This window comes from Protopterus annectens, chromosome 2.part0 (assembly GCF_019279795.1).
Source record: "Protopterus annectens isolate FY-2018-M chromosome 2.part0, PAN1.0, whole genome shotgun sequence".
Classification (NCBI taxonomy): Eukaryota; Metazoa; Chordata; order Ceratodontiformes; family Protopteridae; genus Protopterus; species Protopterus annectens.
In genome coordinates, this window is record NC_056728.1 from 1,496,824,796 (window position 1) to 1,496,852,330 (window position 27,535).

Consider the following 27,535-nt stretch of genomic DNA (forward strand, 5'->3'; position numbering starts at 1 on the left):
CACCATGATGATGGACATGCTACATGTCCATATCCTGATCTGTAAGGCATACGTCATGGACAGCTACCATCCTAATACTAGGATCGCCACATGCTGGACAGATCCCTGTGCCATACATGTGACATACTCCCGCCAAACCATGCAACCCTGTCCATCAAAGCTGCACATGTCATCCCAGTCATACATGGTGTGATGGCCGCATGTTAGATGTAGTATCAACTGTCCAGAATAGTAATGTGACACTGATGCACCTCACAGTGGCATAATGGCTGTCTGTTACAGCTAGGAAACCTTGCCCATACATGCTATGGTTGATAACCATCCCTGCGAATGACGTCCAACTAGCCATTGTCCCATGTCTATCACATGTGCAACCAGAAAGGCTCATCCAGACTCTGCTACACTTTGCTGTGAAGGAAAGGTTAGTTTGCTGTTATTTTTTGTATTTCTGTATTGCCTTTCTATATTTTGAATACTGTAGTTTGTTTTCTTTATCTTGTGTTTTGCTTGCATTCTGTTCTAACAGCATATTAAAACTTCAAAAGAGACCACAGCTCTCTCTGTTCTGAGTCAGGCAGAATTTTTCCCTCCCTCCCACCCATTTAAGTTGTCTTGTTAAATACCACTGTCTTTCTAGTTGCCCGCCTCTTATGTTAATCTGACCATATATCTCATTTCTCTCTACTTTCACTGGCTTATGTGAGTAATCACAAAACCATCACTTTTGAAATCCCACCCCTTCAATTATTTAAATTTATTGGCCATCCTACAGTATTTCATAGCACCAAAATACAAAAGTAACCACCCCTTTCAGTCCATCTTACTGTTTTAAAAATAGTAACTCTCCACTAAACCTTAACTTTTTAAACAGGTAAAACTCAAGTTACCTACTTTCATATCTAACTTCTCTAGTGCACACTGCAGAGTGCATTCTTTTCAATCTTACCTTTAAGCATCCCTGTTACTAGCACTTTCTCTAATACCTAAAAAGATCATCTCTACTTGACTCCAAGTAGACTTTTCTCTATCTGTTAAACCTAGCACTTGCTCCTACAGTACTTATTACCTTGATACGGCACTCTTATAGATAGCACCCCAAAAGGCAAACCCCCATTTCTCGGTCACCCACGTCCCCCGGAATCTCTTTTAAAGTTTTTTTGTCTAGTCCTTCTAGCATGTCGAGGGATCAGTTGCTTGTGTCCCCTCCTGCTCAGCTGGTGAACCTGGGAATATTGAGGCAATGTTACAATTGCCTCATGTACACAGACAACCCTCTCCTCCTCCCACAAAACACAAATACATGCGAGAGATGCAACTATACGGCCAAACTGGAGGCTGAGCTCTCTCAACATAGGACTGGCAAGACCAGTGAGGAGGAGAAGGTTACCACACACACTATAGACCCAGTCTCACATAGTACCATCACAATCTCAAATCATACACATAAACACACAAAGACATACTCGGCGGCTCTGATCAAAAATCTACCAAAACAGCAGAGGCCACCAAAGCAGACACCCAAACAACCACCACCTCAGAACACAACACCTGCAACACATAGACCTCACAGTCAGAGTGTCAAACAGTCACAGCCCTTAAGGCCAAACACAATGCCAGACACACTAGTCATTGGTGACTCCATAGTCAGACACACTGACGTCCCGCTCACCAGACTGAGTAAGGAGAAGGTCACAGTAAGCTGCCTGTCGGGCGCTAGAATCCGCCACATAACGCAAGCACTCAGGTCTCTCAACAGCAGGTACAAATACGACTCAGTCATTGTCCACGCTGGTGTAAACGACCTGAGACGTACCTCCTTGGACTACATGAAAAGAGACATTGAGGAGCTCTCTGATTATGTAGCCCAGGCAGGTATGACCCTGACCTTGAGCAGTATCCTACCTTCACCAAGAATGATGCCACAATACAGAGATAAGATGATCAGCTTTAACAATTGGCTTAAACTCTGGTGTCATTCAAAGGGGATCCAATGTCTGTCTGCCTGGGATGACATGCTGGACAAGCCACGCTGCTTCGCAAGGGACGGCTTGCACCTGTCACCCTGGGATTCGGATATTGGCAAAGGCTCTTGCCACCCCATAGTTCCTTTTTAGGCAAGGCTCAAATTCTAAACCTACCACCCTAGAACACAAAAAGGAAAAAACTAAGGGTAATGCTGCTCAATGCCAGAAGTCTAAATCTCAAAATGCACGACTCGAGGCCCTTCTCAGTATGGAGAACATCGATGTCTGTGCAGTGACAGAAACCTGGTTCAAGGCTCCTGAGAGCACCCCAGCACTATCAGGTTTTACCTCTTATCATGCGTTCCGCCCCAAAATCCGGACAATACCAAGAAAGGAGGTGGGGTATCCATATTCATCAAAGACACCCACACCTCAAGACTGGTGGCAACGCACGATGCATCGGAGACCATCCAGGTGCAATTAACCATAGGCAAGACTGCTCTACAAATTGTAGCATGTTACAGGCCACCCTCACAAACTCAGGAACCTCACATGGCCTTCCTGAAAACACTAGAGGGATAAATGTATCACCAAACACTATCATACTAGGTGACTTCAATTACCCTAATATAGACTGGGAACACTACTCAAGCCCAAACACCCTAGCCCAAAAGTTCCTGGAATTCATAAACTCAAATGCCATGGAACAACTAGTCACCATCCCACAAGAGGAGAAAACATACTTGATCTCATCATCACGAACATGGGAGCACAATGTTCAACACCGAAGTATACCCCTCACTGGTGAGATCAGATCACAAACTAATCTCGCTGGAGGTCCTCATCCCACCCCCCCCTGAAATAAAAAAGACCACAGTAAAGAACTTCTTTAAAGCCGACTTCAAACTTCTAAAGACTAGTGTGGTCTCCTTTAAGGCCCCGAGCGGCAGAAAACAGTACTCAAGCCGCTGAATCATTTACAAATGCCTTCTACCAGCACCTGCAGGACTGCATGGATAAGGCAATCCCAAGCAAAACAAAGACTCTTTGTACCAAAGGCAAGCGTCCAGTCTGGTGGACCCCAGCCATAAACAAACTCTACAACAAAAGGAGGAAGCTACTACAAGATAGAGCAAAATCCTTAAAAGGTAAGACACCCTTGATCACTATAAGTAAAATCTAAGAGCTCTCATAAAATCATCCAAAGCAAATTTTGAGAGAAAAATAGCTAAAGACTCAAAAGACAATCATAAGGCCTTCTTTAGCTATGTTAGAAACCTGGGAGGAAACTCCCAGATATGCTCAGAACTAGTTCAAAATGATGTGAAGATTACTGATCCTACAGACATTGCCAACATACTGGCTGACAGGTTCAGTGCAAACTTCTCCCCCCCAAAAGGAGAGATATCTATACCAAGCGATTGCAGCCCCCCAAACATCTCCAACGCCCAAGTGAGAACTGCTCTCTCCAAAGCAAAAAACACAGCATCCATGGGACCTGATGGTGTCCCCGGCTGTGTGCTCCATGAACTCAACGAGGAATTAAACCCACAGCTAGGACAGCTGTTTAATCATAGTCTTACCTCTGGATACGTACCCAGGGAGTGGCGCACTGCAACTGTGGTCCCACTTCACAAAGGCGGTGCCTCCACCGACCCTGGAAATTACCGGCCCATTAGCTTGACAAGCCTTATCTGCAAAGCCATGGAGAGGATCATAATGGACCTCATAAATAAAGACATAGGGAATTTGCAGACTTTGGATCCATCCCAGTTTGGCTTTGTCAAAGGCAGATCATGCCTTCTAAACTTGGTTGACTTTTGCGAAACAGTCACCAAAGCCATTGATGAGGGAAAGGCAGTCCATACAGCCTATCTCGATCTGGCGAAGGCCTATGATACAATACCCCACTCGGGTATCATTGAAAAACTCATCAGCTTAAATGTTAACCCATACATCACAAGATGGGTTGCAAACTGGCTGAGTGACAGAACCCACAGGGTCAGAGTTGCTGGCGCCATGTCAGACTCAAAGCCTGTCACAAGTGGTGTACCACAGGGCTCAGTCCTGGGCCCACTCTTGTTTGGCATCTACTTTTCTGAAGTACAAGCAAACACAGGAGGGTTATGGCTGACAAAGTTTGCAGATGACTGCAAACTGGGCGCCATAGTAGAAAACACATCTGACACAGATATCCTTCAGAAGGGTCTCACAGAAACGGATAACTGGTGCCAGAGCCATGGCCTAAAGTTAAATGCCAAAAATGCATAGTCATACCCTTCGGAAAAACAAGGTTACCCCTAGCTACCAAATAGGTGGCAATCCACTGAGCACAGAAGAAGTTATCAGGGACCTGGGGACCCAGGTTGATAGTAGTCTGTCATTCGACACCCATGTAGCTAAAGTAGTTAGGAAGACCTTCTACATTGCCCACCTTATCATGAAGGGATTCTCATCTAGATCAAGGGAGGTCATAGTCTCCCTATACTCATCACTCATCAGACCAATAATTGAGTACAATGCCCCATTCGGAATGTATCTGACCCGACACTTGCAGCAGCTGGAGAGGCCACAAATGTTCCTCACCAAAAGGATAAAGGGTCTCAAACATCTGTCCTATGCTGCCCGACTGAAAGAACTCCAGCTCTATTCAGTCGCTTACCGCTTGCTCAGAGGTGACCTTTGCCTAACATACAAGGCCATGTCAAACCCAGATTTGATGAATATGCTTCACCTCAAAAAATTCTAGATCCGTCAGAGTCACAAGGCGGAGACTTAAACCTCGACACGGCTATTAATAGGACATGCTGGAGGGATAGATTCATCACCCAAAGACTCCCTATGCTGTGGAATAAAATCCCGGTATATGTGAGGCAGAGCACCTCGCTGGCCTTGTTCAAGAGAAATCTTGACCAATGGATGGGAGATTGCAGATATACCACAGGGATTACCTCAGTGTCACTGCTCAACAGAGGCACAGCAAAATAATGGGTATAGTTCCCCATACTAAAGGGGTGGCGTAAGCCACAAAACTATGGGCTAGGCTTGTAAATGCCCTCGGGCAGATAGCCTAGTATGAACCTATGAACCTATGAACAGGCGATCTGTGGCAGGATAATGAACAGCTGTACAGTGCTGTGTAGATGTATATGGCAAAACACATGCATGTACAGGTGTCCATGCGTATGTGTGCATTGTCACTGCTCAAGTCCATTAAGACTGTATCTGTGTAGATATGTGACATATACACAGCATCAAGGTCAACAGCATTACCGTGGATACATCCAGGCATGTGCAGATAGGTAAGAACACAAGTGCAGGCAAATAGACATGCCCACATCAAGACAGCATTCACATGGCGTATGAACACTGTAATAAGGTGACACACATATATGGTGATGATATCCAATGCATAACAGGTGTTACATGTGTGTGACACAAACATGTCAGTCATGTCAGTGCCATGATGATTTGCAAAGATAACTATGCAGATGTACTAGATGTCATAGAAATGTATGTGCAGCAGTACCTCTGTACATCTCTGAAACTGTGACCTGTCACCATCATTATGTCTTACAGATAATGCCTCGTACACGCCTTCCAGCGTACAACCGCTAGGAGGATGATGTCCTCACCCCGTACCTCCATGAGAACTACGAGGTGTTGTTCAGCCATGTGCCACAGCATGCCCAACAGTGGGACGACCTGTGGCAGGATCTACGCAGGAGAGTGAATGATGTGGGTGGCCATGACCACACCTACCAACAAGTGCGCAGACACTGCACGGACTTGATACAACATGCAAAACCGCATGCCACTGCAATCACCAGGGAACAAGGTGGAACAGGTGGTGGGCCACCAACCCAGCCCCCACTCACACACACCGAGGAGCTACTGGCCAGTCTGGGGACACCCTCAGAACAGCATTCACACACACTAGCTGCCATCGTGGAGGTGGGTGTCTCTCAACCAATGAGGCTGGATTTGCCTGGTAAGTCAGTACTGCACATATGGCTATTATATCCCATTTAGTTACATGTGTCACTGTACATTATGTAAAGTAACAACATATGCAAGGTATGTGGACACACATGCTGCATACTACAGTATGCTACCCTGTGTATGCACACATGTGCATACTATATGCTATTATAGAGGCAAATGTGTTAACATGCACAGTGCACCCTGTGGCTGTCATACAGTCATGGATAATGTTCATACTGCTGTGTCACCCCTATACAGGTACCTCTGGTGTGCCACACAGACATGAGTCCGTTGCAGGTGAGACTGTCATCAGTATCAGGCATGTTAAAGCATAGATCTATTTGCCATGTGGCCAGTTAACAGTTGCACACTTGATGTTCGTTCCAGTCATGATATACAGGTCGCATCATCCATCAGTCACACAGGCCACCCATGTGCAATATATACAAACAAAATAATACACCAACTTGAAACCGCAGTAGTTGTCATTGCTACATGTGTGGTCAGCTGTGCATACAATGGTGGAAGTGTTCTACAATGGAGGCATATGTAGTATGCATTGGAACAACATGTGTGGTACGCAAACAGTACCACACAGTGAGCTGCGATATGGGCAGCCCGCAGGTGTCACCATTGTGTTATATGCCACTGCATTGGGTGCACATATTGTGATGTGCCATCTGACATATCCCAGACACGTAGTTTTCTGGCTGTAATATTGTCACACTATCCCATGACCCATACCCCACATACCAAACATACAACCCATTGTCTGCATAACCCTGTGTATGGTGACATATCTGACATCTATGGGTGTATGTCATATGGGGCAACACAGACATGTGAGATAGATGGCCATCACACACATTTGGCCAACACATGTGCACACATGGCCATGGGGGATGGCCAGAGACACGTAGCCACACAGTAGATGTGATGTGTATACACCCTGTTGCACATTGTCCACACATGGTCCAATTATAGCCTTAGTTGACTGATTATACAGTTGATGTGGTACACTGGACATCCTAAAAGCCTTTGCACAGCTAGTAGAGGTGTCACTGAAGTCTACCATATAAGATCTGTTGAACATCATGACTGTGTCATAGCATGACAGTAGTCACCTGTACAGCTTCCACAGACATTGACACCACATCAGGCCACAGATACTGTACATTTCCCTTGCTGCTGTAGGACATCACCATTAGCTGTGCACCTCGTGTGTGTGGTACATCAGTGTCATGTGGGAAATGGTGAATTGACATGGTTGCCAGGCAGCTAAGACCCTGTAGTTGTTGTGCAGGGGTATCATCTGTAGGTCCTCCAGTGACCTGTCACTTGACACAGCATGGTTTGGTGTGTATAGACCTCAGCATTGTGGGTCACAATCCATGGTTATGTCATGGGTATGCATGCAGTTATGGCTATGCAATGTGTACATATTATGCATTGTACAGCAATATAGATGCATCATGCTGCCATGCAATGGCACAGTGAATGTACTTCACACTGTATAGCAATGTTGACGGCTCACACTACCCTTCCATGCTCATGCACATTTGCTAAACATGCATTCTATCTGTAGGGCATACAGACAACACCACAATGTGAGGACACCATTGTGTCAGACATGCATGCATGTTAATGCACACGTCAGCAGATTACATGTCAAGGTCATGTCAGCCATGTGTACTGTTATCCTGTTCTGGTCCACATGGTGTATCATGGGGGTGCATGCATACTACCATGATTGTGTGAACTGCATGTCTACTGATATGACACCTGCTTGCTGCAGTGTGCACCCCAGGGAGGTATGCTTACTAACACTATTAATGTCTGAACTGCATGCCCTCTGCTGTATCACAGGCATGCTGCATGCCATCTGTCAAATCACATGCATGGTGTGTCTGTGTGTGTCTGTGTGTGTGTCTGTGTGTGTCTGTGTGTGTGTGTGTGTGTGTGTGTGTGTGTGTGTGTGTGTGTGTGTGTGTGTGTGTGTGTGTGTGTGTGTGTGTGTGTGTGTGTGTGTGTGTCTGTGTGTGTGTCTGTGTCTGTGTGTGTGTCTGTGTGTGTGTGTCTGTGTGCGTGTCTGTGTGTGTCTGTGTGTCTGTGTATGTGTGTCTGTGTGTGTCTGTGTGTCTGTGTGTGTGTGTGTGTGTGTGTGTCTGTGTGTGTGTCTGTGTGTGTGTGTCTGTGTGTGTGTGTGTGTGTGTGTGTGCCTGTGTGTGTGTCTGTGTGTGTGTCTGTGTGTGTGTGTGTGTGTGTGTGTGTCTGTGTGTGTGTGTGTGTGTGTGTGTGTGTGTGTGTGTGTGTGTGTGTGTGTGTGTGTGTCTGTGTGTCTGTGTGTCTGTGTGTCTGTCTATTGTAATTTAGAGTCTTTCTTTGCATTCACAGGTGATGTAGGTGCGTTACCATCCTGGGGTTCATCTGATGTTAGTGTCCCCACAGATACTAGCAGTGATGAACATATGCATGAGGTACAGGAGGGGTTGTCAGGGGCTGAATCTGTGCCAATGGTTGCCATCCCAGCTATGTCCCCCTCTTCCCCGCACACAGTTCTGCTGCCAACACATACCGCATCACCAGTGGCCATAGAGGAAGGACAGTCAGTGACTGTTAGTGTGGAACAGGAATGTGTGGTGGCTACAGAAGGTGTGTCTACACACCGTGGTGCCAGTGTAATGACTGCAGATGTGCTACACAGGCATGTGACCAGTGCTGCTCGTAGGAGGACCTCTGGCAGACATGCACCTGCAGGACAGAGCGCAGCAGCTGGTATCACCAGACGCATGTTCGAGACTGTAATGGTGGCACAGGCACGTGCTGAACAGCAGAACAGAGAAGGGCAGAGGCTGCAGAGGGCCGCTATCCGTATCCTAGATGACAACATCCAGGCATTGGCAAATGCTCAACAGCAGATTGCTGATGTTCTGGACAGGCGATTGGGTGACATGGTCAGAATCCTTGACCGTGGCATGGCAATCCGCGAGGGTGAGCTGTCTGTGCTGGAACATCTGGTAGGAGTGAGGTGTAGGCCATGTGGACATAGGCCAGCTACACCACCTAGTGCAGGTCAACGTGAGCGTGCCACCTCACATGCCTGCTCCCATAGTGCTGGTAGCAGTAGCAGTGCAGTTGGTGCTGCGCTGTCTACATCAGGACAAAGCAGGCCACGTGGACATGGCCCTGGATGTTCCCAGCAGAGACACGGTTCCAGTGGACATGTGTCATCGGACAGCAGCCAAGCTGTACCTCCGCCTGGTAGTGCATGTGCAACCCCTGGCAGGCACAGGTCACGTAGCCATGGCCAGACACAGTGAGCTGTACAACCTGGTCTGTACAATCTGGAGCTGTCAATAATACCCCGTGTAGGCCTCACAAAAGGCAGAACTGTGTGCATACATACATGCACACAGCAAAGACATCTGTAGGGCACCACGACACCCACATGTATACTGAACAGACATGTCCAATCATATCACTGGCCCTTACCCACACACAAGATGTCATCCATTGGTGCAGCCTATGCCCCTGGAAAACATTATCACCCTGTGCATATGATGAAGCCTGTGCTGCATCCCTGTCATCCACACCATTGGTGCAGGGACATGCTCAAATGGTCTGATGCACAGGGTGAACAGAATAGTGAGAAGTGTATATTACATTAGTTGTGTAAGAATAGTGAGAGAAGTGTATATTATATTAGTTGTGTGTGAATAGTGAGAGACGTGCATATTACATTAGTTGTGTACTGTTGACACGCACCACACATACATTGTACTACAGGTTTAGCATGCATTGTTATATGTTCACAGTATGTGTCTCGGTAACAACAGTAAAAGCATGTTGGTAATGATGCCCTGGTTCCCTCCTTATGGTTTACTTGCATGTGCCTACAGGTAGCACTGTTTGCAGTCTCCCATGTGTAACTGTGGAGTACTCACAGGCACATATGGCAATATCAGCATGCTATACGTAGCCTCAGCCTGACTGTTGGAAAGTCTAACATAACACAGATGTCCACATGAATACTGATCCAGAAGCATGTGGGCAGTTTAATAGGCTACAGTAGCTAGAGACATGACATCCATACCAGGTCACATCACAGGCATGTTGACATGGTGCAGGGGTTGTACACAGCAGTCTGGCCAATGATAATGTTAGAGGCCACTTGATAGCTTGAGGCCTCAATGTGTAGCAGTAATACCCTGTCACATTACAGGAACATGCTCACACTCACGGGGTCAACAAAACTATAATGCACACCCCATAGTGTTGAGGTGAGATCCCTTGCCTATGTGGTCATCACCGGCACAGTACTGTGAACCCACACAATGCAACACAGAGAAAGAACATGTCCAGGTAGCCAGTGCGGCTGAGACCGATGGCATCAACAGGGTAGTTGACTGCATCACCATGAGGGGTTAGGGATCGTGTGTGTTCTGTATGGTAGCATACACCCTCACTCCATGCACCAGACAGCCATACACACCTACACACACACACACACACTGTGGAGACCACAAATGTCATTTACATATGGATAGCTGATGTGTGTGATACACACACCACACCTGCCTACATCATGTTTCCACACTGCAGTATGTACAGATCTCTACAACAGTGTACAGGGGTGTGTAACAATTGGGATGTATTCCCCACCATATGTGGCATATATGGTCACACAAGCAAACACACATAGCAGTACTTTGAATGATACACCTGCTATATGATGATACGTCTGGCAGACATGCAGCAGTATTGGCCACATTATGTGTACCAACGCTACCTTCGGCAATTGTGCTGCTATATGCACACGGGAGGATGTAAGTGTTACAGGTGTCAAGTGACACTTTCCTACAAGACCTCGACAGCACACAATCTGATGCGGACAATGGTGGTATATGCTCTGGATTCATTGGATCTTCCTGAAACACTAATATTTATACTATCAGACTTTGAAGTGGCAGCCATATACAATGTGTAGGCAATTATTTCAGACACACAACCTAAAGGATGCTTATTCCACTATTCCCAGTGTATGTGGAGTTAAGTGCAACTACATGGCATATCACAGCTGTATGGTTCTAACGAAAACTTTAATGTGCTGGTCCAGTGGCTGATAGCACTGGCATTTCTTGCACAGAAGGATGTTCCCCCTGCTGTGAAGATGCTTTCCTCTACACCAACAGCACCATTACTTGAGTACTTGGAGGAAATATTCATTCTAGGTTGCATGGAGACCTTTGGAACTAGATCATCCAGAACATTATGCCTTCCACCAGCCTATCCATCTACACTGTGGACTGTTAATGAGCTATTCAACCACAGAGTTCCATGGAATCAAAACTCTGTGAGAGCACTGCATCAATATTGGTGCTACCTCCTTGGATACAGAAATGTAGACACGTACGCTAAGTATGATATACTACAAGAAGAGCAGAATCATATGGAGTCATGTTATATCAACCTGCTGTATATATCAAGACTACAAGGAATCCTTATCTGGAATTGTATAGCAGTGAGGAGAGTGTGAAGTTGTGGATTTCCTTTATTTGCTGGCATCATGTTCAAAGATCTAAGGATTGCTACTATTACAGAGCTGGTTGTGGGTCACTGGTTTATTGGTGTTAAATGGTGGTATAATAAAGTGTGGAATATGGCTTTCAATGAAATGAGACTTTTTTTCTTTTAAGTATTGGCATTGCAGTGTAGCACAGGTAAGTGTTTTGTTATTGTTGTAACAGCTTGGTGTTTGGCTACTGCTTTCTTTTCTATAATGTTACTTAATTATTGTTGCTCACCCATTAAGCATCCACACTCCCTCAGTCCCTTCTGTACATTATCATAACGAGCTTCAGGTTTCTTCTTTAACTTTTTTCCAGTGTTTTATGGTTTGCCTCAGTTTTGCTTTGGGTTTACAGATGTTTGCAAAACTTTGTTCATGGTACTTGTCCTTTGAATTTGCTTTGCTCTTTCTGCCCTTGCTCAGTTCATCTTCAGTGACTCAATATGAATGCATTGAAAGTACCATCATTCATGTAGGTATGAGTAATATTTCCTTCTGTATCGCTTTTCTAGGTATATTTTGGAAGTTTTACACAACCTGTGCTGGTTCTGTGTAATTTTGTCATATGCTACCATTCCTTGCCATTGTGTGGGAAGCCTTTGTTATGGTTCCCTGTTGTCATGTAGTGATACACATGTCATTATAATGTGACCTTCCTTTAGACACTGTCTGCAATATTCTTTATATTCAGCAAATCCCAGTGATGTAGTTTTGTCCAATTGTCCATTAGGACTGTGGCATGATTGTGTAATATGGTTGGCATTAATTTGCATGAGTGACTGCTCACAAATCACCTCACTGGCTTCCCACATATATAAATTTCAAGCTTTGAATGAAGTTAATAATGGAACGCTTATGCTTAATCTTGGAAGGTGTGTACATCACTGCTTTTGTATTATTACGATTTAAGTACTAGTTTCCCCAGTCTGGTGTTTGCTCCTGTAGTGGTATGTTGAAAAAGAATTGATTCAGACATCATCTTACAGACCAGCCACACGTCAATTAATGTATCTTAAAGAAACAGAATACAGTGACATTTCCTTAAACCTTCCTACATAAGACTTACAGATCTGTGTTTTTATAGGAAGGTAGCAAACAATACCTTGATAAGCTCATTCTAATGGCTTGTATGAAGGTTACAGAACAAAGCATTTTATTCAGTAACAAGTTGGATAAGTGATATATAAAATGCAACAATCATTTGGAGTGACTAGGCATGCCCTTTATAGTTATATGGCATACAGAAGATGCTTTCTTAACTCTGGCAGATGAACACTAGTCTAAAAGTTTATCTTATCTACCATTGTCCTTAAATCGTTGATGATGGTGACAACTGTCATGATGTTTACCATTTATATTATCATCGTAAGTTTAACCTTTTTAACAAATCACATTACACTAACCCACGTTCAGATCCTGCCATAGTTTGTTATTTGGTGCCTAGTTCTTAACAAATCACTACACTTTTCTGTGATATATCTACAGTTGGTCAAAAGGGACTGGACAATGACCGCTATCTATAGAAGTTACTGCCAGTGCAGTTTCTAAGTTTTCACTGGCAATGATTAATTTGTTTTGTGGATATCTCCTTTCAGCAATGTTGTGCCATAAATATATATACATAGGTTTGTGGGTGGAGGCTGCTGGAGGAATTCTTTCCATTACAAGAAACTCTTACTTTTTCGCTTTTCTTCCCTTTGGCATTTCAGTCTTTTGTGTTTAGCAATGTGATTAGGTTCCCTGTTAAGTAAGAGAATGCTTAATATAGCAAAAGCTATTTCATCGACAGCTAAATGTCGAAATGGCAAAATCCCGAAGACACAGAACAGCGATTTTTTTTCCAGGGAAAAAAATCACTGAGATGTTTTTGGGACTTTGCCATTTCCTCCACTGTGGTACGAACTCAGAGTTGGTATATTTAAGTAGGGGGTGAGGGGGCACAGCCCCCCCATCAGGGGGTGGGGGTGGGGGCAAAGCCCCCCTCTTTATTTTGTGTTTGTTTTTTTGTTTGTTTTTTTGTGGACCACTGATTTTCTTCTATGGGGAAAACATATCACTGTTCCGTTTGTTCAGAATTTTGTGTTTTTGTTTTTTTTTTTTTGGTTTGATTATACAGCATTCGCTATTTTAAGCATTTGCTGTTATAATATAGACCTGGTGATTATTGGTATCCAGTTAGTCAGGGGATCACAGTGAATACCTCTTCTGTATTTTTGTCTATCCAAATAGAAACCTTGTGATATATTGTGAGCACTTTAGAAGTTCCACAGCAGTTTCTTAGTGCTTCACTTATTTGAACTTTGGACAGTTCTATTTTGATAACTGTTTGAACAGTCCTGTATCATAGCAACAGGAAGCCATATATTATTGAATTTTAATGTTAGTATTGTAAAAGCAAAATTACAACATGTCTCTATGTCTCCTGTTTTGCTAAATGGAGGGAGACATCAAGACTCACATCAGTAATCAATGCAATCATATGAAAGAATATGTGTCCTGCTGAAGCAATTACTTATTTTCTTGAACAAGTGGTCACAGTCAAAGCTCACCCAACAGTGGAAAAATAATACCTTGGCCTAAAACTGATGGTATGAAAACTGTTACTATTAGTACATTACTAGATAATGATCATTTGGGTAAAATGGAGTATATTCATTGGCTGTGGGATGTTGTGCTGAAAATGTACAGCTCTTGTACATCAGCAGTAAAGACTTTATGCCTAGGACAGAACTTACAATTCTGAAACATGTTCTAATAAGCGTGATTTTCCTTCTACTGGAAATAGCACAGTATCATTCTGATATATATTACAACATTTTATTACAGTAACAGAATTTCAGTTCTTTGCATGGGACAGACCTTTTACTCTGACAATTTTCAGAATACTTAAGATACATATAGACATTGAAAACCCTCATCTAAGGACAACTGAAGCTGTGCAAGGGTCCAAAGTGTATCCCCTGGCAACCTTTATCAGTAGGAATCATAAACCATATATGAGCAAATTCCCAGATGTATTAAAATATTCTTGGGATTTTTAAGTAAGATAAAAGATGTTTATAGACACAAAATCATTTTCATAACTATAGATATGGTGGGCTTATTGGTTAACATCCCTCCTGTTGAAGGGATGGATTTATTTTCGTATATGGTTTCTACCTTAGAATTTTTAAATAATAAAGAAGTATGGTTAATCATTGATTTCATGGATATTGACCTTAATAATAATTATATTTTTTGTGAGAGAATTATTTATACAAAGGAAAGGAGTAGCTATGTGTGCTACACAGGCTCACTTCTAAATCTCAAAAGCCCAAAATCCTGAATTCCAAAAGACTGAGACCAAAATCTTGAAAGTTCAAAATATTGAAAACTGAAAATACAGAATCTCATAATATCGAAAAAACACAGAGCACCAGCACTTACTATATTCCAGCACAAGTACATACAGAAACAAATGAAAGACAAACCATATTACTCTTCTCCAACTGTAAGCAGAGAGGCAAGTCCCCCTGCACCCCCTGATACTTACATATATCATCTCCGAGATCGCACTTCACTACACTAAGATGAGTTATGTTGTAGTATAGTAAATTAGAAGGGGACATGACTTAGGTTACAACAGGCAGTCATGAAGCATGTAACAGTATGTTTGCCATTTTGTTCTGTGGAGTGCTATCTCAGAGTTGATATATTTAAGTAGCAGGGGGAATTGGGGGGCACAGTTTATAGTTGGAGAAGAGTAATATGTTTCTGTGTGTACTTGTGCTGGAGTATAGTAAGTGTTGGTGTCCTGTGTTTTTTTCATATTATGAGATTCAGTATTTTGAGTATTCAATATTTTGAACTTTCAAGATTTTAGTCTCAGTCTTTTGGGATTCAGGATTTTGGGCTTTCAAGATTATGAAATGAACCCATGCTACATATATGCTCCAGTGTTTGCTAACTTGGTAATGTTGTCTTGGGAGCTTAAGTATCTTTCTACTTCCAAATTTGTGAAGTTTGGAATTTATATGCCAGATTTCTTGATGATATCTATTTTTTTTAGTGGAATCTTTGTATATACTTTATTATTTTTTTTACATATATCAGTGATACCAATAGCTTCTTAAGATTCACCCACCAATTTTCTAATGATGTATTGAACTTTTTGGGCATAACTATCACCAAGAGAATGGGTGGTGGATTTTCATCAATAGCTGTCACCCTTTTGCTCAGAAAAAATGCTTAGTTAATGGGCAATTTGTTAAATTAATTAATAATATCAGCTGAATCTACACTTGTGGTTGAGTGTGATACGTTGAGTAAGATGTTCTTAGATCATGGATATCCCAGAAGATATGTTATATAACATTAGAATGGATATGTTATGTAACATTAGAATGAGAGTATCTAAGAGGAGACATTCTAAGTTTAAAACCTTATTAGGTGATGGTGGTGAAAATAATGACACCACTGAGTATAAGGCTGTTAAATGGCCATATAACTTGGCCCTAGTACTGAAATTCTATACTGATTTTTCAAATATTAATGAAATCATTAGAAAGAATTGGGTGATTTTCAAATTTTATTATGCTTTAGATAATGTGGTAGGGGATCAGCACAATTTGTGTTTAATAGAGGAATGGATTTTAAAAATAAAGTGGAACTACAGAGAAAAAAAAAGAATGAATGTGAACACAAAACATCGGTAGGAACAGTTAGATGAGGGAACTGCAAACAATGTAAGCACATTTTTCAGGGGATAATATGGCCATCCATGAAGATATGGTTAATTTAGCAAGGGACTGCAATTTTACATCTAAGGTTGACGTTTACTTTAGTATTTGTGCAGCTTGTAATGCTTTCTACATACGGAAGACTGATAGAGCACCATCAAGATGTATATATGGAATTATTATGACCTTAGGAACAGGCTGTGAAAATAATGCACTATATAAGCATTCACTGTCATACCCTGAGCATACAAATTTTAAGTTTGCTGTCTTAGAATAGGTCATACATGGAGGTTTATGATAAATCCTTAGTAAATATAAAGAGTTACAATGGCAGCTTAAACTAAATGCTTGGGTGGCACCTAGTTTAATGTCAATATTTCTATAACTACTATCCTTAAATTAAGAGCAGCAAAACTATAGGCTGAAGCAGAAGATTGTATTAACCAGAATTTTTTAATATATATTTTTTAAATATCTGGTTACAAATATTTTTTTTAATGAAGATATATAATAATTTTAGTAGTTTTTATCTTACTAGTCATATTTATCAGCATTTTTTGAATGGAGATTATTATGTTATACCTTTTAGTACTTTTGGTGTTATTTAGCATGTTCTTCAGATAGATGGGACTTTTCATGGATCTAATTAACTTATTAATAATGTTATCTCATTGGTCGATCTACCCTCACGATACAGATTTTTTTATTATTTAAGAAGAGACTGTGTTATTTTTTTTAGTTCTGAGGACATCTTGCTACTTATAGGATGAAAGCAGTTAACTTTGATTTTTGGTCAATAAACCTTGTTTACAGATTTGACTGTCTTGTTGATTGTGCCATTCCTGCTCTTTATCGCCATTAGTGGTTGCAGTATATCTCATGCCTACAGCATCATTCTTTACAACAAATGCGCATGGAACACTCTTATTCTGTAGAAAGTGACACCTAGCCACAGTAAACATAGAGGAAAATCTTAATGTCAGTTTGGATTTCTAGAGTCAGAGCTATCTAATTAATATAATTTTTATTTGGTATTTCATTATAACAATTTACAAGTACAATATAGCTGTGACAACAAATATTAACAAACAATAATAAAAATATACTGAATTGGAAGAAAATTTAAAATAAAAATTGTGGTTTTCTTTCAGTTGTTCAAACAAAAAATTGGTATTTTATTTCTTGAAGCATATTTGCTTGATGTTTTCTTTGCTTGCTTTTGTTAACCTATAACCACTGGTAGCACTCCTGTTCTGTAGAAAGTGACACTTTGACATGGTAATGCATAAAGGAAAATTGTAATGTAAGTTTGGATTGCTAGTGTCAACACAATCTAATCAGGTTAATTTTTATTAGATGTTTCAATATAATAATTTCCAAAGAGGAATATAGCTAAAACAATGGATAATAAGAAATTACAATAAATAATTATAATGGCTTGGCAGAAAATTTATAATAAAAGTTGTGGTTTCCCTTGATTTGCTCAAAACCAAATTGGTCTTTTGTTTCTTTAAGCATCTTTGTTTGATGCTGTCTTTGTTTTTGGTAACCTATTACATGTGGCAACAATGTGTTTTAACTTAACATATGCACTATATGCATACTTCAGGTTCATAACATCCTGGAAGAAGAGTGACCTTTTTCATTCTTTTGAAAGACTACCCTTTCTATGATTTGGAGCAACACCAAAGTGTGAGTACATAAATAAGACATTGTGGTGGGTTTAAGCCCATATATGACAGATTTGGGAGGCTTTCATTCCATGCAATAGTGCTTGTTACATGGTGGTAAGTTTTAATTTTTCCATGAAATAATGTTTACTTCAAGGATACATGTTTACAGCCATTGTATGTTTGAATTAATGGATTATATTTTGTTGTATATGAACAGAGATTGTACATTCTGATTGCATATAGTAAGTCCTGAAATAATAAAGATTAGTGGCTAAACACTGAGATAATGTAAAACAATGTAAATGCTAAGTCTTTGGTTGAAACATAAAAGATTTCAATTTGGATATTGGGATAAATTGTTCCAAAGAGGACGATGGACTGTTGTAATTAAAATGTGAATACAAGGTATCTTTATGCTGGTCTTTGAAACTATTCATGAAAATACAGTTTTGTAGTATTGGGACTGGATGATATCTACAATCCACACAATCCATTGTATTGACATCTGAAAGATTAACTGACTTTCTTCTAACACCTCCACTATACAATTTCTAAACTTAAAAGCATCCTAGCTACAGGTTATTGAATCTCCCACCTGTTATCACCTGAGGCAAGAAGCATCATCACAAATTGTGCACTACTGCCAAAAATAGAATATATCCTTATACTTCAGACTTTTGCTCAACAACTACAACTAATTTCAAACTGTACTTAGCAAAGTGCTGTAGGTTTATGACTTACCCTAACTCAAACACTACTGCACCTTCCTAAACAAGGCAACATGCCTCCTTCTGAAGTGCCATGTCATCAGTTATCACTCCCATGCCTACTTTTAAAGCATTACAATGTTACACCATTGCCTATGATACTGAAAATATCAAAACATGACAAGTGAATAAATCCTTAGGAAGTTGTATGACAGACAGAGCAGGACACTTTTACTAAGGATATGCCACAAAGTACATTATTTGACCCGTCTTCCTGAGACTTAGTAAAAAGTCTAGCATATTGCAGACACCAGAGGAAAAACAAGAAATAGAGAGCAAAGAACATTTACTCAAGCACTAACAAAATTATATAATAGATCTCATTGATCTAATACAAATGGGCAGACATATTAAGACAGAATCCAAAAGATATTGGAGAATGTAAAAAAGACCCAGAGTTTTAGAAACCAATAAGATAGATAAAGATAGTAATGCTGTTCTTGTGATACTTTCACAGTAATGTTGCCAATATGATTAAGAAAGCAGAGTGAGTCCATATGGCAAGATTAAGATTTTTTTTTCTTGGTAAAATAGAGAAATGTCCCTTGATTATTACATTTAAGTGGTGGTGATATTTTGGTGAGCCTTTGAGATGTTCCAAAAACATGCCAGTGATTTATTGGCACAAACACTGTGTTCCAGTCCTAAAAGGATGCAAACATATTCTATAATTTGTGTGAAAAACATGTTTTTCATAAAAAAAACATATTTTGCATATAATACAGCACTTGTTTGCAAAGTTTTTTTTTTCAAATATTGTTGCTAAATGGAGAGGTTTTCAATGTGTCAATAATCTGATGCAATTTTGGAGTTTGGGATTTTAGTCTGAGAAACTATTACAGTATTCTTAAAGTTTTCTGCAGTAGTCTGATAGGTAATGTTCAACTGAATATGTATGTTAAGGGTTTACTGATTAGGGTATCCTCATTTTGTAAAATGTTTGTATTAAAAGATTAAACATGGATTACATGTATAATATATTTCAATGAGAAGTTTCTTGTTTTCATTTATGTTTGTGTATTTTAAAATAAAATGGGATGGGCAAGAATTATATGTATTGGAGAGGAAGAGTTTCCTATATTGTGACTGTGTAAGTATGTATTGGCTGAAGTTGGGTGGGCAGATATTTGTAGAACTTCTGTTCATCGTTTTAGGGGAGATGGATAGATAGGTTGAATTTTAGAAAATAGTTTAATTGAATTAATAGATTTAGTGGAGCCCACAATATTGTTCACATTGCCAAGTTGTGTTGTTTGAAGGTTTATAAGACGGGTTGACTTTCGCTTAATTTGTTTGCATTCTGTTGGTTCTTTTAGTTTTTGGAAGTACTTATGTTTATAGCATTTTATTGATCTGTCTTCCATTCCTTTCACACCATGTGTTTATTTTTAATCATTGTTCTTAGATTTGGAGTAATTCATGCTAAGTGTGCAGAGTTAAAAATACTGCCTGGAATACGATGAAACCATTTGTTTTTGTTTTTTTTTTGTGTTTTATGAAGGTTGTAAAAAGCAAACTATTAGCACAAACAGAAAAACGTATAATGTATATAAAAATATAAAAGAAAAATACAAAAGATTTGTTGATGATCCAAAAAAGAGGAATAAAACTATAGCAGTAATAGCATTACCTAGGAAAGAAAAAAAATCAATACATTTCAGAGAAGTGTTTAGGAAGACCCTGATATACAATGCAAAGGTGCTTTATAGAAAGAAGATGTAAAAGAATCAGAAGTGCTAATGTAGCAGATATTAAATAGAATGAAGTAACAGCCACAGAAACTGAGACAAAATCAAGAAAGTCTCCGAAATGTGCCCTCCCCAGGCTCAGATGAAGTACTTACCTTTTATCTAAAGGTATTAATATATTTGAACAAAGATTTAGCGTTAAATAAAATTAGTTACATGCAAATTAAAATTAGTTACATGCAAATTGTGAACTGGCACCAACACAGCTTTCAGCAGGAAGAAACATACTCCTCCTTAGAAATGAACCTGTAAACCATATTACTAAGTGTAGACCAATAACTTACCTTCCAGCAAAATATGTTATTTACTAGAATCGATGCACTGTTTACAGAGAGATAAAAAAAATGAGTCACTGCATTAAAGCACACGGGTAATAAAATAAAACCATATGGTAAAAAGTATAATCTGTTGTTTAATATAGTCATAACAGAGAGCCAGAAAAAATGAGCAGAACCTAAATATGACACTGATATGTTACAAAACACATTTGAGAAAATTCCACTCTTATGGATTACAGAATGCTAACAGATGTATAAAACACACAGTTCATTATGTAGTAATCACTATGAAATGGTTCATAAGTAAATGCTAGGCTATTAATATGCAGATCAAGCCTAATCAGTAACCAGAAGTCAGAATCAAACATTGTACCTATTACCTGTGAGGTTAAGACCTTAATCATAATGCCAACTTCTACCAAGTTGTAAATCAGTTTACAACTAAGTCATGTTAAATAGAAAAACAACTTGAACACGCGGGAGTATATAAATATTTGGGAATAGACTAATGGTCAGCTATACTGCATTAAGAAAGTGAAATCAATGCGTAGTAAGCAAGATCTTAAAGAACTAAGAGTAAAATTGAAAACTGCCATTACATCTCAGAATAAAAGTTCATCAGCTAGCTCTTCTTGTCCTAAATTACAGCTCTGGCATGACTGAATAGTCCCAAAAAGCATTAGATTAGTTGGACATGAAAAGAAGAAAGCTGCATAATCTGTATGAAATGATATATAAAAGACTAGTGCATGGCACAATTATAGATCCCTTGATCTTGAAGGAGGTATTGGCCTCCTTGAAAATGACTATATGCAAACATATACAGTTGAGGGAATGTATACATATTTGTTCACATTATCAGATCAGGAGTGAACATTCTAAACCAAAAATAAGTCTAAGATAACACTTCTTCTCAGATTAGTAGGAGCATTTTGGAAAGGAGTGAAATAGAAAGTGGGGAAAAACAGTAGAGAGAAAATAAAAATCATGACCAGAAGAATTGTATTGATAAGTGCAGAGAACTCCTAGAACAACCACATATTAAGTAAGATTTGATGCACTGAATAACTAAGGAAAGGGAAATGTAAACCAAATCTGAAAGGTTAATAATGGCAGTGCAAGGCAGTTGGCTACATACATGCTGGTTTACAAACTCTTTAAAAATAGAAGATATGGACATTTGTAGGTTCTGTAGTGTAAACCAGAAATTGTTACACATCTTGATAATGTTTTTGATATACTCATGTGGCCAATAATGTGGCAAGCCTGATACATTAGACATTGCACAAACATTACAAAATAAGAAGCTGAGAAGCATTTGAAATACGAACCACAAAGAATTAATGGAATTGAAGTCATTCTGATCACACAAGCATATCCAATGCCAACAGTTAAGAAAGTAGTAGCAAGAAAACTAGATACTGAAGTATTAGAAGATAGGACAAAAGCAGTATTCGTTTTTAAAATGATAATGCCTTGTGTACTGATGAATGTAAAGTTGTAAAATGCCAAGATATGTAATCAGAAATTAGAGCAAAGTGGAATAAAGGCACCAAAAGAGTTTAAAACATGTTAGGATCAATATGACTAAAGGAAAGTCTGACTTGGAATGAAACCAATTTTCAGTGGAGGTCCGGGGAGAAATGCTCTAGATGCTTGTCTTTGAGACATGGGAGGAAACTGGATCACCCAGAGGAAACCCACTCAAATGCTGGGAGGACATACAGACTCTGCACAGAGGTGTTTCCTCATGAACTCTCCTTTTTAGATTGTGTTGCTGTGAAACGCACTCTTGGCAAACATCAAAGAGTGAAGCACTATTTCATAAACCTTAATTGTACTCCAATTTAGGAGTGTAGTCTACTCCTGTAAAGGTTTTAAGGACCCTAAACACCTGGAGAAATTAAAAATAGACTTTTCCAAATCAATACAATAAACCAGATTACCTTCTTCCTTAAATACATATAAACAGCTTAACTCTAATAACTGCTCAATCGGGTTTCTTCCATAGAAGTTATGTTGTCACTCAATAACTTTGATCATTAACTAGCCATCCTTTCACTCTTCATTCATGAAGCCATATATTAAAGAACTTCAGAAAGCGAAAAGTGTTCTTCTTCCAGAGACCTAAATTGTGGAATGCAATTCCAGTGAACATCTGGACATTCTTTACTTTTCAGTAACTCTGCTCTTAGCAATCAGCATCATGAGTCTTTCATATGCAGTTGACAAGATGAATATTTTCTACGGTACAATTATGGACTCCAGTCTTCTGGATAGAGGAGGTTTGTTGTTAATTTACTGGAGAACGAGATATTACTTTGTTCTGAATTGCCAATGTATTTTGACTGTACTATTGCATTACAGTATCTGAACTGTATTACTTACACGTTACTACTTTCATTCTGCAACAAGGTCATAGCTGAAAATGAACCTTTGTGTACAGTCTACATGCTCCAAATAAATACAAATATAAAAAAATACATATTCTTTAGCATAGATATAATTCTGCCTGCCCTTATACTAGATTGCATGTATGATTTCCAGTTATCTAACATGATTAGAGTCTCTTCTGTTTCGTAATTAATAGGTGTTATTATATCCCCATCCCAAATTCAAGATCCCCTGATAATTCTTAGTATTATTGTTTTTTGTTTGTATTGAAAATGATCTGCAAAATCTATAACATTTATCAAGTTTCACTACCCTCTTATTTTTTCTTCTTATGTTCTCTGTGGAGTCCCCTCTTTTAAAGACTCTTTGTACAATTTGAATCCGTCTTTTTTATTCATCCTCCTTTACAGAGTGCCTCCTTTTACAGATTAGTATTTATTTATTTTCTGAGAGAGAGTTGCTTGCAAGATATACTGAAAGGTTATGTATCACTTAATTAAAGATACATTTATGAAGAGCATTTTTTTTCCAAGCACAGCTATGTGGAAGTCATTTGTTCAAAAAGCAATGCTTTAAGCACATTGATAACATGGCAGCAGTGGACACAGCCTTCCTTTGCTGTTCATGCTGTCTGCACCCCAAAATAAATACATGATCTCTGAGGCTGTTGAACCTTTGTATGTTGTATTTATATAAAAGGAAAGGTGTAGACAGAAGCTAAAAGAATATTTGTGATTTTTTTATCAAATCTTCCTATTTTCTTTTTGTTATTTTTAATACCTTTATTGAATTAGCACTTAAGATACATGAAAACATACATTTATATAAAAGTGGAGAACTACATTAACATGTTCACAGTTGCAAACATGCATCACATGTATTATTTTATCTATTTTTCAACTGACTGTTCTGTAATTTGATCAGTTTTTGCTTTCTTAAACCTCATTCCTTCAAAACATTCTGCATATCCTGTTCCCACATTTTCCATTTTGTCTATATAATTTGATCCTACCCCTTTCTAAAGATACCACTTTCAGTTTTTTTATCTCTGTCACATAATCAATACTTCAAATGCAGCTGGTGTAGACCTTGCTTTCCATTTTCTAGTAATTGCTTTTTTGGCAGTCACCAGAATTAAACTTAACCAGGCCTTACTATTTCTAGACAATTCAGATACTGTACCCCACCTCAAAAATAAATAAACAAATAAATAATTTTTTAGTTACACCCATTTGTTCACCAAACATTTCTAAAATTATCTTCCTATTTTATGTAATACAAATGTACATGTTTCAGTCCAAATAGTTGCTATTATATTATAATTTATCTCAGCCCAAAGTGGTTTGATAGAGTTTTTGTTTTACAGTCAAGGTTTTCACCTCCTGAATGTAACTTTGTTAGGATTTAAAGAATACTGATGGTAAGATCATCTCACCCATACCTGGACCTGTAATATCCATATCATGGTGTTGTAACATTATCAGAGCTCTAGTCCTCCTCCACCACAGAGTGACACTTTCATTTCATATGTTTGAGTCTACTACTACTGTTTTTTTGTTCGTGATTTGGTTTTCTTACTAAAACCACCTCTTTATCATTCTGACTGGAAGAAATTTATCTGAGCCAATTAGTTAACAGCTAGTGGGTATTTCACTAGAGTACTGAGGAAGTGATCCCTTCGTTCCTCATCTGAGTTTAGGGACAGGGAAGGGGAAGAGATGATAAGGTAAACATATAAGAAAAGAAAGGATTACTTCGAGAGGAAACACTAGAAAAAAGAAGAGTTAAATATAAAAAATACAGTTAAGAATTTAATTGAAATGAGCAGAGTAATTTGTGATGATAAAACACAAAACAGGAGATGAGAATGTATTAATATTTTTTGAACGTCACTTTCATATATTTAAAATACCACTTACATCTGAATATATAATGTACATCAGATTCACCTAATTTTCTTATTAAGATGAAAAATGGAAAGCAGCGATAAGCTGTTTTGCTTATTTGGTACCAGTCACTTTTGCTGTCATTCTCAGGGCCTTGTTTATTGGTGTTTGGAGCAATGCAGAGAAGAGAGTATATAACATTCATGGGGTTCCTCCTGACATGATGTCGTTGATCATAGAGTACGCTTATACCAGGACAATCACCATCACTGTCGACAATGTGGAGCAAATCCTGGTTGCAGCAGCTCAATTCCAAGTATCAGGCATTATGAAGGCTTGTTGTGAGTATGATGAATCTCAGATGTGCTCAAAAACTGACTGTAATTTGGAAGTTTGCAAACTTTTACTGCTGCTCAGAGCTGAAATGCAAGGCTGGCCTCTTCACACTTCATAGAATTTGAAGAAATGTTGAAAGTATCATAGGAGTTTCTGCAGCTTTCAGCTTTGGAATTGTGAGAAATAATTGAAAAAGATGACCTAAATATGAAACAGGAGTATGTGGAGTTTGAAGCCACCCTAAAATGGATTTCTTATGATCTATAAGAAATACAGAAATGTCTTTGATTTTTGCTTGGAAAGGTAAATATTTATAACAGCATACGTCTGCGAATCACTTCACAAATCTGATTTTTTTGTGTGTTATGACTAACATAAATCATTCTTTAGATATTAAGCATGAGCTCTTTATATTCATTGCTACACCTTTAATCATAGACAGTAAAATGTCACAACTAGTAAAAATATTTTATCATATATTTCAGACTTTACCACAGAAAAGAAAATGCATGGCTGTAGCAATAAATTACTAACTTACTAGCAAATATTTGTGTTCACTCCTAGTTTGTTGAACAACTGCTACAATGATTATCTAGAAGAGTAAAAGTATTTAAAATATTTTACAGGTAATGAAAAGGGCTCACAGAAGAAAGATACCCATACAGTTACTTTTTTTGACTATGTATGTCTAGAGACTGATAGCACCTTGTAAAATGAGCACTGCACCAGCTTTACAATATCTGTCTATCTATCTATCTATCTATCTATCTATCTATCTATCTATCTATCTATCTATCTATCTGTCTGTCTGTCTGTCTATCTATCTATCTATCTATCTATCTATCTATCTATCTATCTATCTATTTATCTGTCTATCTAACTATCTATCTTTTTAATGGAGACGTGAACCTGGAACGTGAGGGGAAAAAAAAGAAGTTAAAAAAATTTTCAAGTGACTGCAGAAAACCTAAGTCTAATGCTGCCATGGCAATTGTATGGAGGCCAGATATTGAAGCGTGGAGAACAAATAGCAACATAATGATGATTCATTATAGAAATTCACCTTATTCGTTTTAAGGGGAATAAAAAACAAACAAACAATATGTTCACTAAGTAACTGAGAGCTAGTAGTTTATATGCAGTATGTGTTGATGGAATTCAAGGCTCATTCATTGACTGAAGTAATTCAGATAATTACAGTATTCATTGAAGAAGTGGTACACCATTAAATGCAAAAGCTTTCAAAAATTAATTCTTTCACGAAGGGTTATTAATGATTTTTCTTGTTATTATTTTAGGTGAAACTGTCACAAATCAGTGTGGACTATTTTAGAAACAATGTCAAAAATAATACCTATGTGAAAGGTAATGAAGAATGCAAGGCCATTATAGCAAATGCCCTCAAATTCAGGCATGACCACAATAGTTAAAGAAAGGAAAGGAGACATTCATATGAAGAATTTAGGAATCCACTAACTAGGCCTCGACTTCTATATACAATCCTTTTTGCTTTTGGTGGATGAAGTGAACCTAGTTCAACAAATGACATTGAAGTATATAATGCTTGTGCTGACATGTTATTGACTGTCACATGCATAGAAGAATGCCCCCATGCTTACTACAGTATGGCTTACCTAAAGGAACACAAATATGTTATTGGTGGATTTCATAGTGAAAATTACTTTAACTGTTAGAAGTTTTGATCCTGTCTAAAATACATGGCTGGATGCTTCACCCATGCATTCAAGGTGCTGCTATGTTATTGTGACTGTGCTGAATGACTTCATTTATGCTACTGGGGGATTTGATGGCCATATACACCTGAACACAGCAGAGTGATATGCACCTGAGACCAACCAGTGGACCTTGATCTCTTCCATGCATGAAGTGAGAAGTGATGCAGCTGCTACATCTCTGAATGGAATGGTGAATAATTGTTTCTAAAGTGGTAACCATTCTATGCATAGTTAGAAATAATTAAGTACTGCACCATACCTATATATTCAATGAATTAAAATACTTGCTCTGAGAAAACTTATTTATTTGAATTGCCTCACTCCACTTTTTATGTTTGCATTTATTAATCTGTGCCTAAAAAGAAACACATACTAATGATCCTTTCTCTATAAGATGTACATAAAGGCCTTCTGAAAAAAAAAAAAACAAGTGAATTTGTAGATAACCATTACAAATGTTGGATCCCACTAGATCAAGTCCT

At 38.8% G+C, this 27,535-nt stretch overlaps 1 pseudogene; it reads left to right on the forward strand.

The window, feature by feature from the left end:
* LOC122792849 overlaps positions 1 to 27,261 on the forward strand; it is a 71,810-nt pseudogene extending 44,549 nt beyond the window's left edge.
* Positions 27,262 to 27,535: the final 274 nt, after the last annotated feature.